This window comes from Giraffa tippelskirchi, chromosome 12, assembly GCF_054371585.1.
Source record: "Giraffa tippelskirchi isolate mGirTip1 chromosome 12, T2T-mGirTip1v1.2.pri, whole genome shotgun sequence".
NCBI classification, from domain to species: Eukaryota; Metazoa; Chordata; class Mammalia; order Artiodactyla; family Giraffidae; genus Giraffa; species Giraffa tippelskirchi.
This window is the reverse complement of record NC_137286.1, coordinates 148572971-148588353: the sequence shown is the minus strand read 5'-3', so window position 1 is coordinate 148588353 and position 15383 is coordinate 148572971. Positions and strand designations below refer to the sequence as shown.

Genomic DNA, 15383 nt, shown 5'->3' with positions numbered 1-15383 from the left:
CAGAGTTTGCTCAAATCTATGGCCATTGAGTCGGTGATGCCATCCAACTGTCTCATCCTCTGTCATCCCCTTCTCCTCCCACCTTCAATCTTTCCCAGCATCGGGGTCTTGTCCAAAGAGTCAGCTCTTCGCATCAGGTGGACTGAGTATTGGAGCTTCAGCTCCAGCATCAGTCCTTCCAATGAATATTCAGGACTGGTTTTCTTTAGGATGGACTGGATTGATTTCCTTGCTGCCCAAGGGTCTCTCAAGAGTCTTCTTCAGCACCACAATTAGAAAGCAATTACAAAAAATAAAACTTAATTTGGAAAAATCCTCCCATTCCGTAGAGCAAATTTCAAAGTTCATCCTAAGACTGCACTTCAGATCACACGGGCTCTACTGAAGCAGGACCTGGGGGCCATGGCTGTGACGGGCCAGGAGGACCGCAGCCCCAGCAGGTCAAGGGCAGCCTCTGCTGGGCCCCTACCTCTCCTTGCCGCACCCACGTCCTGTCCCGTGTGGAGGGGCAGCAGGGAAGACGGGAGGCCAACAAAGCCCCTTCCCCGATGACAACAAGGGGGAGGGGGAGCTGGAAGCTGGAGGCTTTCCACGATCACCCGGAAAGGCACCTGCCCTGCCTTGTGGGGCACGGACACTGCTTTGGGAAGACGGTGGTCTCCTCTGCAGACACTCGGGGCTGTGTTCATCAAGAGGACAATGAGTCAGGAGACTCATTAGTAAATGATGCAGGAAAATCATGTTCTTGGCTAGGAGTTGGTTTGCTATTTTTGTTAAATTCCTGCAAATTTGCATTTGTAATGCAACAAACATAATGTAAGGGGTCAGTCTGTCCTTCTCTGGCTGACCCATTTGGCTGCTGCCAACATCAACAAAGAGGGCTTCCCAGGTAGCTCAGCTGGTAAAGAAACCACCTGCAACACAGGAGACCCTGGTTCAATTCCTGGGTAAGGAAGATCCCCTGGAGAAGGGATAGGCTACCCACTCCAGTATTCTTGGGTTCAATACCTGGGTTGGTAAGATCCCCTGGAGGAGGACATGGGAACCCACTGCAGTCTTCTTGCCTGGGGAACCCCATGGACAAAGGAGCCTGGCGGGCTGCAGTCCAGGGGGTCACAGGGAGTCAGACACGACTGAGCCACTTAGCACAGTGCAACACGGAACTGATTTTGGTCATTTGAATGCAGCTGACAGGACACCGAGCCCAGACGAAGGAAATGCCGAGCCGGCGCAGGCGGGCAGGTGTCTGCGGCCGTGCAGAGGAGAGGAGGGGGCCACCTCCCCTTCCGTGTGTTCTGCGGGGGCGTGGCCGTTCTTATTTTCTACTGAGAGTTGGATTAAGTCTTCTGATGCTGCTCACTCTCCATGGGACGCCCGTGAAGCATCAGAGGAAGCGGGCAGAAGACGAGAAAGGGGAGGGCAGGGGGGCTTACAATCACCCCCAAGCACCGTCCGTAAGTGCTGGACAATGATCTGCAGAGACCCCCGGCCCCCCTGTTGAACCGTCTTGGTCTCATGAGCAACCCTGGCGTTACTCAGTCCCCAAACCATTCCGTTCAGCTCAACGGCACCGGCCGAAGGGCTTCCCCCACTTGCTTTCATTAGGCAACTTGCTTCGGCCAATTTTAGCAATTACACCAGGATGCGCATCTCATTCATCTCACTCCTTGCGCCTAGGGTATCTCAAACAAACAGGAAGTGTGTTGTTCTGGAGGCCGGGACGCAGGCCTTCCTCTGAGCCACGCTGCCAGGCCAGGCGGGCGGGCGGGCAGCAGCCCTGCCCGTGAACCCGCAGTGACACCGGCTCCAGTCTCTTTCTGACTCTGCCCTCCACCGAGACGGCGCGTGGATGCTGGCAGCGTCCTTTGGCTCACACCATCTGGAAGTTCCATTTTACACAGACACGCTCATAAATTTCTGTGCTTTTCTGGAAAAATGCCACTGAAGGATATGGAAAGATATCTCAGGGTCTGGCTACAGATTGGTCCTCAAAGCATTTTGAAGACACTAAGTGGATAGTTCGCACGTACCACAACTAAGATCTGGCGCAGCCAAACAAATAACAAATAAATAAATTTTAAAGTCATCTGTAAAAGGAATTGCATTTACCTGTTCACACGTGCATGAAAAAATCGAGATTTTCTGTTGATTGGGGGAAGCTAAGGCAGAGACTGGGAAAAAGCCTTCCTTTCAGTAACAAATGTCAGAAAACAGCCATTATCTGCCTTTGTGACTCAACTTGGACCATTAACACCAGAGAATGAACTGTCATCCTGAGACCATTAGACCAGCCCAGAGAGCACACCAACCAGCCTGTACAGGTGCCTGGTTCCCCCAAAACAGCACCCCTCACAAAGTACCCCTCACCCTAGTACACCCCACACTGAAAGTGAAAGTGTGAGTTGTTCAGTTGTGTCCAACTCTTTGTAACCCCATGGACTGTGTCCATGGACCCTGTGGACACGAGGCTCCTCTGTCCATGGGATTTCCCAGGCAGGAATCCTGGAGTGGGTTGCCATTTCCTTCTTCAGGGGATCTTCCTGACCCAGGGATCCACCCCGCGTCTCCTGCATTGGCAGGCGGGTTCTCTACTGCTGAGCCCCAGGGAAGTCCCTCACGCTAATAACCGAAATATGCAGCTCGATTTTCAGAGGGGAAAGTCTTATTAGAAATTCAGCAACTTGCTCCTCTTGAAGGGCTCTAGGCAGCCCTTCTTCGGGTAAAATTCTCAGCAAACCCCACCATGGCAGATTTGATCCAGGAAGCGGACTGGCCCATCCAACCCAAAGGTCAGGGTCTGACCTTAGAGGCAGCTCCTGGGTATCCAGTGAAGCTCTGACATGTCTTTTGAGGAATCACCAGAAGTGAGCGCAAACCGACAGGTATTCAGTCACGAGGTTATTTAGTGATGCAAACATTCCCACTCTAGAAAGCAGCGATTCTAGAGAGCAGGTCCGTCACCTGGAGGTCAATGCGTCCCCAGACACCCGGCACCAGCAGTGCTAGGCGTCCCGGGCACAGGAGGCAGACTGCAGTCCTGCTTCTCCACCAGCCCACAGTCCAGCAGTGGGTGGTGTGGACGCGACTGCCGACCAGGCCGTCAACCCCAGGGGGACACTGGGCATTTAGTGTGAAATACTGAGACCTCACAGAGTCTCAGCAAAACAGAGCTGGCCCGGGTCTGGCACGCTGGCCCGGAGCGACCGGAGGGAACCAGACAAGGTCCATCCACCAGGGCTGACCTGCCCCTAGAGCCCCGCGGGTCCCCAGGTCACGAGGGCCCAGACACGCTTCTGCCCATAGGCCTGGAGAGCAAGTCAGCAGCATATGCTGCTCCCCCCTGCCTCTCAGGAAGAATAGGCACACAGCCAGACACAGGGGCCCCAGGAGGCGGGAAATGTCAGCTGAGATCTACCCCCGGATAGGGTCGCCCCCCGGCCAGGGCTTGAGGATCCCTTGACTCGGTGAAGGATGAACCAAAAGACGAGCTCAGAAGGTTTGAGAGTCTTCACCCCAGACAAGGCTGGGGCGTGGGCTCTGATGCCTCCTGGGGCTTCCCAGGTGGCTCTGGGGTCAAAAACCAGCCTGCCAGTGCCAGAGACCTGGGTCCCATCCTTGGGTCAGGAAGATGCCCTGGAGAAGGAAATGGCAACCCACTCCAGGATTCTCGCCTGGAGAATCCCATGGACAGAGGGCCCTGGTGGGCTACGGTCTTTGGGGTCACAGAGTGGTCATGGCTGAGCGACTGACCACGAGAACAGCAACTGGGCCTCCTGACCGTGTCTGAACGCTGCTCTCTGAAGGCCTTCCGGGCCCCAGGCAGCGGGCTCGTGGAAGCCCTGTGGCGCGGTCAGAAAGCTGGAGTGACCACTGCCGGGGCTCGGGGGTGGGGAGGAGGGCCAGGGGAGGGCCAACGAGCAGCAGCTGTGCCAGGCTCTGAGCTGGCGTTTCTCAGGCGCCCTCCCGGCGCCACACCTTCTGTCTCTCTGGTTTCCGTCTGTCCAGCAGAAGGCTTCCCACCTCTTGGATTTTCCTCCCTGCTGAGTTGAACAATGAGGGGTTTTTTTTTCCATCATATTTCTAATGTTCTTCACAAGCTTGATTTTAAGAAAGGAAAATTCCCCACCATATTTTCGGTCTGATTATCAGAGGATGGTGGACAACAGATTGATAAGAGTCACTCAAGGAGACACCAGCTCTTGTGTGTAACAGCTCCTCCAATTATCAGACACTACTGAACTACTATTGATCCCACTCACATTGGGTGATAACTGAGCATTTTCCACTTCTTTAAAGTGCTGTTAGCTAGAGCCTCCCATCAATGGCAAAGCAGTAGATTTCCTTTAAACACAGCTCAACACAATAAATAGCACACGCTGAAAGTTCAGAGTTCTTTAATCTCAGTGAAACAAATAACCACCCAGCAGAAACACATAGACTTGCGAGGCGCTAAATGGTTTATTACAAAACTGGCTCCTGGGGAGGCCATTTAATATGTCACCTTAGCGACCACCCACAGATGCGCTGGAGAAAAAGCACAGTTCTCTCTATTTGCTTTCAAGGGTTTAAAGTAAAAGATAGAGAGAAGGGATGGGAGGTGGGAGTGGTAACCGGAATGACAGTTGTTAACCACCAGGGTGGGCTTCTCATAACCACTGGCAGCATCCCTCCGGCTTTGGGGCTGCACGTCTTGCTTTTCGTGGGATGGGAGGATTTGCAGACAGATGCGGGTGGATGGGTAGAATGGGGGTCAAACGAGCATCTCTGTCAGGCTGGGTTGATTGGTGTGGTCCCCAGAGAAGCTCATCGGTGACTGCTCCTCTCCTGGGTATGTGGTTTGGCGAGTGACAATGGGTGCCTTTGTCCCGATGGGCCAAGCTTTTGTTGTGGGTCCAGGGCCAACCGGAGAACATAAGACCAAGAAATTGACAAATAAGGAATTCTGCACGAAACTGCGAAAATAATCTCCCTGCACCATCAGTAGTTACCCAAAGGGCTGACCACTGAGGTGTGGGGTCAGGTCAATGACCTGAGAAGTCAATGAAAAGCGGTTTTCGTTATTTATTTCAGCACAGTTTCTCCCTTTGTGGACGGGTTCACATTCTACTGCAAGAAAAGAAAAGCCTGGAATTTCTCCAAACAAAGGCATCGCAGTCACCCCAGAGCCGCTCCCCGGCCCATGGAGCCCCACGTCCTTGGCTCACTCACCAACCACTGGACTCAGGTAACGTTTTCAGCATCCACAGAAAGATGCTGTGGTCAGGAGACGGAGCTCCCCAACAACTCCTTGTCAATAAGGGTGTCGTGAATGTTGGGGCTCTGAAGAGAAAAGAGGGAGAGACATTGAGGCAGGGCAGGGTGAGAGCAGAGGTTAAAGTGAATTTACAGACAAGTCATCTCTAAGCTGTCCAAGCATCTAGGTCCCTCTTCATTCATCTGATGAGTACACACCTATCTGTTGGGTCGCATAAGGTTCACACCTAATACCGTCTTTCAGTGACTTGAGGTTGAGATGCGGGGCTGAATAAAAGGGCACATCGGTGGGCTAGGGCATGGTGGCAACACACAGGTGTGTCCACCAGGTGGCCCAGGAGGATGGAAACACTTGTGTTGAGCCTGGAAAGGGAGGTGGTAGGGTTGGCCCCCATGTGGGACAGCCTCTGAGAAAGCCTAGAAGGATGGGTGTGGCCTCTGAGGACCCACGGCGGGGACTCAAACAGGTCCTCACGGCAGCAGCATCCACACCGGCCAAAACCGGAGGCAACCCAGCATCTGCCAGCAGGTGATGGATAAACCGTGTGGTCCACCTGTACAGTGGGCACTGCTCAGCCTTGAGAAGGAAGGGAGGCAATTCCCTGGTGGCACCGTGCTTAGGACTTGGCACTCTCACTGCTGAGGGTCTGGGTTTAATCCCTGGTCAGGCTTCCCAGGTGGCACTATTGGTAAAGAACCAGCCTGCCAATGCAGGAGACGTAAGAGATACAGGTTCAATCCCTGGGTCGGGAAGATCCCCTGGAGTAGGAAATGGCAACCCACTCCAGTATTCTTGCCTGGAGAATCCCCATGGACAGAGGAGCCTGGAGGCTGCAGTCCATGGGGTCGCAAAGTCGGACACGACTTAGCAACTGAAGAACAACAGCAAATCATAAGGAAAGTAAGTTCTTGGTGCCTGTAAGCCCAAACCGAAGACAATTCCAGAAGATAAACCCCAGAAATGCAGCAGCACCGCTGCACGGGACCCAAGCACAGAGTGTCACGGAGGAAGACACAGCCGCAGGAGTTCCGCACAGTTTAGAGTGCATCTGAGGCTCCCTGGGCAACCCCGGCCTTCAGCTGGCTTGCAGTTCAGGAGAGGATGTGAGAGCCGCTCCAGCCCACACATCGCCAGGGACCATGCTCCCTCAGAGAAACACACGTTCGCGATTGGCCCTCCCTGCGTTACCTGCAGTCTCTAGCAGTTTGGTGCAAATACAGATACTATTAAACAGCAAATTAATGAATGGTGAACACTCCAGTACTCTTGCCTGGAAAATCCCATGGACGGAGGAGCCTGGTAGGCTACAGTCCATGGGGTCGCTAAGAGTCAGACACGACTGAGCGACTTCACTTTCACTTTTCCCTTTCATGCACTGGAGAAGGAAATGGCAATCCAATCCAGTATTCTTGCCTGGAGAATCCCAGGGCCGGCGGAGCCTGGTGGGCTGCCGTCTATGGGGTCGCACAGAGTCGGACACGGCTGAAGCGACTTAGCAGCAGCAGCGGCAGAACACTTAAAAATTTCAGCGTTTTCTGGAAAACACTATCCACCTCTTGCACTTCCAGAAATTTTCAACTCCTGGGGACCGATTGAAGTGGAAAGGAAAGAAAGAACCTCTCACCCTAAGTGAGTCTGGGCAAGGGGGGGTGCAGCGTGAAGCAGGAAAGTAAGAGGGCGCCGCCGGCGGAGGGGAGACGGGAGCCTCCGCGCCGGCTCGGCGGAAATAGGCGCCACGTCGCCAAGCGCCTCACCTGGTGCCGCTGGGAAGGAGGCAGACGGAAAGCCCCACGTCTGCAACAGCGAGGCGCCCCCCAAGCGGAGGGACACACAGACCCTTCGTGGGCAGCAGGGCAGCTGGAGGAGACACAGGTTGGGGAGCCGAGTCTTCTGGGCTGACGCTGACGCCACCGTCTCAGACCCGGAAGGTGAGGCGGAGGCTCGGACGGCACCCGGCTTCTCAGCAAAGGCTGAGGAGGTTCAGGCCCCTGCTTCTTCCTCCGTGCAGCGAGGTTGGCTCGTGCACGTGGGAGGTCAGGAAGGCGTCTCCCCGGGTCGGGTCTCCGACTCCACAGGACCTCCGTGCCTGCCGGCCCCGATGACGTGCAAGCCTGGGTAGAAGGCGCGTCCCGCCCGTTGCTGCTTCACCAGCAGGGCTGGCTCCTGCCTGCCCCCCGGGAGGGTCTCGGGAGAGGCGGTCAGCCTAACCATTCCCTCCCTCATCGAGGTGGTCAAAAGTCACCACCCCAGCTCTCCTCTGGGGCTGGACGGAGAGACCTGGGCAGGCTTGAGGAGGAAGATGGCTCGTCAGAGCCCAAGCAGAGCAGCCTCGGCCCTGGGCTCTGCCTGAGCCACCTCCACCTCCCGGAAACCGCGGGCAGCGTCTCTGAGGCACTCCTCCTCTGCAACCCGGGCTCCTCCCATCCAAGGACCACCATGGTGGGTGGTACCCCCCAGACACGGGGGCCTTCCTCACAGCACAGGAGCCCCCCGGCCCGGGAGGGCCCAGCTCAGATTCCTCACCTCCCCTCGGGCTGTCTCTGCTCACCATCTTGGACTCCAGTCTAGTCTAGCTCTCAGAATTCTAGAATGAGAAGGAAAAGAAGGAGGCACGCCACACATCTCTCTCATTTCACAGTGTGGCCGTGCTGATGACAGCAGATGATTCCTGGAGCCATCAGAACCCCGGGAGGTCAGTCCCCGAGGAGTCAGCAGGGAACCAAGGACCAGAGAGACTAACCGAGGGGACTCAGCCGAGGTCCCATCCGGGACACCCAAGAGCCAAGATCACAATCCATAGAAGGCTTCTGACTTCAGAAAGAGACCCAGCGTGGCTGTCCAAGCCAAAGTTTAAAATACCAAACTGTGCAGCACTTCCCTGGTTCAGAATCCGCCTTAGTAGAATAAAAAATCAAACTATGATCATTGTTAACTCCTTCCACCATGCCATGATAATTTCATTTATATGTTGCTATCTTTCATACTTAGGAGTTTTATTAGTACCGTATACAGCACAGTTAATGCCTATGTCAATTGAAAATATCTTAGAACGAAATATCCCTTGATGGAGGTGCTTTCCCCCTCGCTGCCAGTGGGGACAATCTCGGCCACCTGCCCCAGGTCCGAGCACTGCTGTTCACGAGTGGCCTCACAGGCAAGGCGCAGGGAGAAGCCGGCCACGTCTAACACCGTCTAGGCAGACTCAGCCCTTGAACAAGGTTTGTAGGCTCGCAACTCGCTGCCTCTAGCATCTTCACATGACCAGCGACGGGAAGGGATGGGCTAAAAGTGTGAAGACCTGATGCCATTCTAGTGGGCCCACTGCTGACATCATGATTTTCTGGGCAAGACCGTCATTCCAGCCCTTCCCAACTTTTAAAGTGCCGAAACTCCAAGTCGGCTTTACCCATGCCACTTGCAGGTTGGGTATTTGGTCCTGATCATAATGACCAGGGGCTTCCCAGGTGGCACTAGTGATAAAGAATCTGCCTGCCAAGGCAGGAGACGCAGGACACACGGGTTTGATTTCTGGGTCGGGAAGATCCCTAGAGAAGGAAATGGCAACTCGCTCCAGTATTCTTGTCTGGAAAATCCCACCGACAGAGGAGCCTGGCGAGCTACAGTCCCTCCGGTGGCAAAGAATCAGACATGACTGAGCGCACACACATAATAAATGGGCTCAGCCATCACCCCACACTGAGGATGTGGAATCCTGTGTCTTTTAGGGGAGATGCCATTGTTCAGGGCTCCCTTCTATGAGCAACCTTAGGGAGCCCACTTTCTATGGGGTCTGGAGACCCAAGTTGCTGGGGGCTAAGAAGGACTATGCAGGAATCAGCCGCTCAGACTATCATCAGCAGGGCAGGAATCCTCTGAGTCCGAGTGCATATGGTCAAGGTGTAACCCCACTAGTCTGCCCGGCGGAGATGGCAGATAGAGCAGGATGAACAGAGGTGAAAAACTAAGATCACGGCCTCTGGTCCCATCACTTAATGGCCAGTAGATGGGGAAACAACGGAAACAATGACAGACTTTATTTTCTTGGGCTCCAAAATCACTGTGGATGGTGATTGCAGCCATGAAATTAAAAGACACTAGCTCCTCGGAAGAAAAACTATGACCAACATAGACAGCACATGCAAAAGCAGAGACATTACTTTGCCGACAAAGATTTGTAGAGCCAAAGCTATGGTTTTTCCAGTAGTTATGTATGGATGTGGGAGTTGGACCGTAAAAATGGCTGAGCACCAAAGAATTGATGCCTTTGAACTCTTATCCACATGGACTCATGGTCCAATTGTTTAAAGGGCCACACTCTGTTACTGTCTAATCCCTATAGTTAGAGCTGTGGTTTCTCCAGGAGACATATATGGATGTGAAAGCTGAACCATAAAGAAGGCTGAGTGCCAAAGAATTGATGCTTTTGAACTGTGGTGTTGGAGAAGACTCTTGAGAGTCCCTTGGACTGCAAGGAAATCAAATAAGTCAATCCTGAAGGATATCAACCCTGAATATTCATTGGAAAGACTGATGCTGAAGCTAAAACTTCAATACTTTGGCCACCTGATGTGAAGAACTGACTCATTGGAAGAGACCCTGAAGCAGGGGAAGATTGAGGGCAGGAGGAGAAGGGGAGGACAGAGGATGAGATGGCTGGATGGCATCACTGACTCAATGGACATGAGTTTAAGCAAGCTCTGGGAGTTGAGTTGGTGATGGACAGGGAAGCCTGGCGTGCTGCAGTCCATGGGGTCACAAAGGGTCGGACATGACTGAGCGGCTGAACAACAACAGCAGTAGCAGAGCTAGGATGAGGAAACGAGAGCACAGCGGGTGGTCTTCACGAGAGTCGGCACGTGCGGCTGCCCCAGTGCAGCCTTGGGAAGGGCGGTGAGCTGGGATTGACGCTTCCCAACAAGCTTCTCCTCGTAGCCCAGCCGCACATGGCCACACCGCACACCTACAGATGACAAATGAGCGATCCCGCGGCACCAGCATAATAGTATCGTTTGCATCACAGAGTCAGCAAAATCCGCCCTCAATAACTCAGCGGACTGTTCTCCACCAAGACCGGCCATCAATACGGGTTTATGTGCCCGGTACTAATCACCAAAGTCAGATAATATGCAAGGTTAATGGCTGCAGACAGTCTGGGGAAATATCCAAGATCTGATAAGGACAGACCCGCTTTATTGCACATCTGCGCGTCTATACCCCACCAAGAACAAACGCAGGAAGGAAATCGATGTTTAAGGCAGTCGCAATACATCTCCTGTGGTTACATATAAATTGGCCCTTCATTGGTCCATTCACATCTCGGTTAATAAATAGTTCAGACAAGGGCCACCCTGATAGCGAAGGAGGGTGCCCATTGTCAGCCCGTCACCCCCCGGAGATTTATGCTGCTTCAGCACAAGGACCGCCGCGGCTTTCCAATTACCCTGCCCGGCTCTCAAAGGAAACAGAAGCAGTGGGCACTCAGTTCTGATGACGAGTTTAATATCCATATATATCAAGCCCTCAAAACTGAGAGCGGCACTGTCTTCTCCGAGCAAAGCACTTTTATTGAACAGTAAGCAGACAAAGCCCCGCTTGGGGCTCTTTTGTCCCGGTATCGACCGCCGGCCTGACCGCGGGGCCCTCGTGAAGACTGCACTTCCTCTGGCCAAGACTTGGCGACCCTCGATAACATCCCCGGCAAGACCTGGAGGACCTTCTGTGGTCCTCAATGTTTAGAGATGGTGTTGCAGTTCCCCCCACCCGTGAGATGCCCCTGCCAACAGTAGCTCCCTATCAACAGCGAGCTGGTTAAATCGGCACCTTCGTCTGGAGGAAGACGACACCCGTTTGCAAACACGCCGCCTTTGGGGCTGTGCACATACGTGGAGTCACCCCTGAAGGACTGGCCCCCGTCTTGGCAGTGTGCCGCTCCTCAAGTTTAGTATGCCTTTCTGTGCCCCCGTATAATGACTACAATTTACCTTCCCAAACCGAACCAGAGTGTCCTGGCAACATCTTTGATTTGTAACTAAACTACAAAATGCAAATGTGGAGTTGACAGCTTGGCCGCCGCTGTAGCGTTTGGGGGAGTTTATCTCACCCGTGACAGGGAGAAAGACTCTCTCCCAGGACCGTGAGTGCTGACAGTCCCTCCAACGGATGAAAAATCACCTGGTCCAGCTGCCGGGCTGAGGCTCCCGCTTCTTCTTGGGGTCCAGAGCCGTGCTCCTGCGAGCCGGGCGCGGGATGGCGGCCTGCTGTTCTGGGTCCCAGCACAGGTCCCAGCCCTCCGGGGGAACGGGGGGACCACAGGGAGGGGAGCCGTGGCCGCTCTGCTCCATGTTCCACAGCACAGAGACCCCGCCCAGGGTGCCTCTCCTGTGGAACGTGGAGAAGAGGAGGCAGCAACTCCGCTGTCCAGGCCCGGCTGTCCTGGGGGGGGGACGTGACCCACGGGGGCCCTCGTTCTCACTCTCCCACGGCCGGCAGTCTGGCGTGGCGCCAAGCCCGGGTCTTCGGTCTCTCTCCCTCCAGGTGCCGGGAAGACGGAGCAGGTCACAGAGCCTCATGTGAACCACATTCTAGCAAATCCCCAAGGGACGGTGAAGAAGGCAGAGCCTAGTGCTGCCCGGTGGTGAGGGATGGGTGAGGAAAGTGGAGGGGTTCCCCCGAGGAGCCAGAGATCCTTTTGAGAAGTGGCGCTAGGATGAAGGGTCAGACTTCATCCGAGCACCGCCAAGACCAGCGCCACGCTGCAGTCCAGGTACTGTTAAAAGCTTTATTTTACACTGGAGTGTAGTTTCAGGGGCACAGCAAAGTGATTCAGCTACATATAATACACATACCTACTCTTTTTCAAATTCTTTTCCCATTCAGGTTGTTACAGAGGTTTGAGCAGAATTCCCTGTGCTGCACAGCTGGTCCTTGTTGGTTATCTGTTTTAAATAGAGCTGTGTGTACGTGTCCATCCCAAGGTTAGGAGATGGGGATTTGCGTACTTCTACGGATTAGAACACGATGAACATCTTTAAGATGACATTCTGGCAGAGGGCTCCCGAGTCCCTGTTATACAGACCAGCCTCCATCCTCAGGAAGCTCGGTGGTTACAGCTTTGCTTTCTCACTGTGCTTGTGGGGAAGATGATCCAGCAGAGGGCAGGGTGTGTGTAGGGGTGCTGCGTGCCAAGGGGGCAGGTAAGAGAGGAACCTGTCTGCCCACTCAAGTGCCCTCGATTCACAGAGACTACTCTTTGTGACCCCATGGACTATACAGTCCATGGAATTCTCCAGGCCAGAATACTGGAGTGGATAGCCTTTCTTTTCTCCAGGGGATCTTCCCAACCCAGGGATTGAACCCAGGTCTCCTGAATTGCGAGATTATTTTTTGTTTGTTTATTTTCTTGCCCCTTCCTTCAGAGCTCTGGGATGGGTCCCATCTTCCCCTGGAATTGTCCTCACACTGGCAGTGGGTCTGCCTAGCACATGCAGGTGGATTCTCTACCAGCTGAGCCACAAGGGAAGCCCAAGAATACTGGAGTGGGCATCCTATCCCTTCTCCAGCGGATCTTCCCGACCCAGGAATCGAACCGGGGTCTCTTGCATTGCAGGCGGATTCTTTACCAACTGAACCACTAGGGAAGCCCCGCGGAGAGACCCCTTATCCAACGAGCATCCTAGGGAACAGGAGGAGGAAAGCAGACGGAGTCTTCTCCTTTATTAGAGACCTGGATTCCCTCATTTGTGTATCATTGCACAGAAATCACCGGTCAAACTTCCATTCGGGGATTTGGAGACACCCCCGTCACAGCTGCGAGGAGAGGGCATAGCTGTGATCTGCTCAGGGACCACTTACAACCTGCATGGAATATTTATCCCATTCTGCTCGGGATGAAATGTCCCGCCTCTCCCCCTAACTCACGAATGCAGAGGTCTGGTGCACACTTCACAGTCACTGACTCCATTCAATCTCGCCACCTCCAGAAAAATGGAAAGTGCCATTTTCCAATGAGGACGAAGGGTAATTCCAACCTCATGAAGGAGCCACCACAGCTGCCCACCAGGGGCCCTTGGTAGCGGGAAGCAGGTCTCCCAGAGCATTTTTTCTGAGATTAACATTAAATATGCCTTCCTGCACAGAGGGTGTGCAGGCTCCCATGGGGGCTGGTCCTACATGGCTCCCGTGGGTGACGGCTGGTCCTCCAGTGAGCATGCACAGGTCCTCCCCGGAGCCCTCCTGAGCCCCACCCTGCACCCTGAGAAGGTGGCGTTTCTGGTCCCTCCTGACTCACTGGCATCAGGCCCATCAGGAAACCAACCCAGCGGTCCCGGAGCGTCCAGCACCACCTGGAGAGCTTGTCACCACACCGAGCCGAGCCCTGCCCACACCCCCGTCAGGCTCAGCGGGCCTGAGTGGAGTCGACCTGCATTTCTAAGGTCCTCGGCGCTGCTAACCCTGCTGGCCTGCAGACCTCACTTGAGGGCCAGCGCCTTCAAGAAGCCACCCGTGTCTCATAGCAGGGTGAAGCGATGGACGTGAAAGAGCAGAAACACGTAAGGAAGATGGGGTGGCAGCTGAAGAGATGGACGGCGCCCCGCCCTCGAACACTTGGAGACCCGCAAGTGTGGGCACAGAAGGAAGCTTTCTCGGGTGCAGCCCAGACCAGCAGGTGCGGCCTGGGGACACAGGTCCTGCTTCTCTGAGGGAATCATTTACTTAGTGGCTCAGCTGTTGACTGGCACCTGGGCTCTCAGGACCAGACACAAGCCACTGGAGACGGGCAAGCGTCATCTGCAGACAAGACGAAGAACTGAAGCAAGGGGCTGGGAGGGGGCGGGGAGGTGTGTGCCGGTCGCCCTGGAAGGTCCTCCCAGCCCCAAGAGTCCCGCGGGTGTGAGTCCCGCGCCTCCCCTGGCAGGCAGACCCGTCCTAGGTCGCCCTCTAGGACGGTCAGCTCCCCGGCACCAGACTCCATCTGTCCTTCCTGTTCCAGGCGCCTCCCGGAGACCAGTCCTGCTTCTAAATACTTGGCTTCTGAGTTCTGAAATAATAGGATCAGAAGCCATCAGGATCACACCTGCTTTGGAAAGACGCTGCCGGTACTAACTCTAATATGTCTTTAATTGGTGTCGTTAAGGAAGAGGGATTTTTTCAGAGCACTTCGAGCAATAAGAAAGCTTTCAAGAAACATCCCAGATGTTCATTCCTCAATTCCTTTCAGGTCTAATTTGTGTTAATTCAATTAAGGGCATGCAATTTGTCTGTCACAGAAATTAAATATAAAGAAAAATGTATATTAATGCAAAGTTTGAAGAGTAGGTGCATAGAATCCAAGAAGTTCCCCAAAGTTGTCTTTTTTCCTACAGCAGGAAGCAAGAAAGAAGGGAGGAAGGGGGGATATTACATGTATATGAACTTTCTTTAAAATGCATTGTTCTACAAAAACTTACACACAGGCTACACTACAGAAGTTGAATAGGGCCATCATGCGGGGAGAGTTTCCTATTTAGCTGTTGTGGTGGCAACTAGTGGTAAAGAACCCGCCTGCCAGCGCAGGAGACATAAGGATGCAGGGTCAATCCCTGGGTCAGGAAGATCCCTGGAGAAGGGCATGGCAACGCCCTCCAGGATTCTTGCCTAGAGAATCCCATGGACAGAGGAGCCTGGCGGGCCACAGTCCATGGGGTCGCAGAGAGTCGGACACAACGGAACCACTTAGCACATTTAGTCACTTCGTCGTGTCCGACTCTCTGCGACCCCATGGACCATAACCCACCAGGCTCCTCTGTCCCTGGGATTCTCCAGACAAGAATCCTGGAGGGGGTTGCCATGCCCTTCCCCAGGGGACCTACCCCCCCAAGGGATCAAACCCGGCTCTCCCGCATTGGCAGGTGGATTCCTTACCACGGAGCCACCTGGGAGGCCCTCCCTGTTTGATACACTTGGTTTTCCCTGTGCAGAGAGCTCTGTGCCCTCCACCACGTCCTGGGCTCCAGTGGGTATGATAACAGCAAGGACAACCTTTCCGTGAGGGCCCACATGAGGTTCAAAGGCCGAGGCAGTGGAGGGCTGGGTTGTGGTCACTAAACAAAGTCCCCTGTGGGACCCAAGCGAGGACCCGCCCCTAAGACGC

At 54.2% G+C, this 15383-nt stretch overlaps 1 long non-coding RNA gene across 1 annotated transcript in view; it reads right to left on the bottom strand.

The window, feature by feature from the left end:
- Positions 1 to 4439: 4439 nt before the first annotated feature.
- Positions 4440 to 15383, bottom strand: part of LOC145530491 (uncharacterized) — a 54892-nt gene continuing 43948 nt past the window's right edge. The window contains exons 3-4 of the long non-coding RNA XR_014071832.1: positions 5209 to 5319; positions 4440 to 5106 (exon numbers count right to left, since the gene is read on the bottom strand). This is a non-coding gene — a long non-coding RNA (uncharacterized LOC145530491). The remainder of the gene's footprint in view (positions 5107 to 5208; positions 5320 to 15383) is intronic.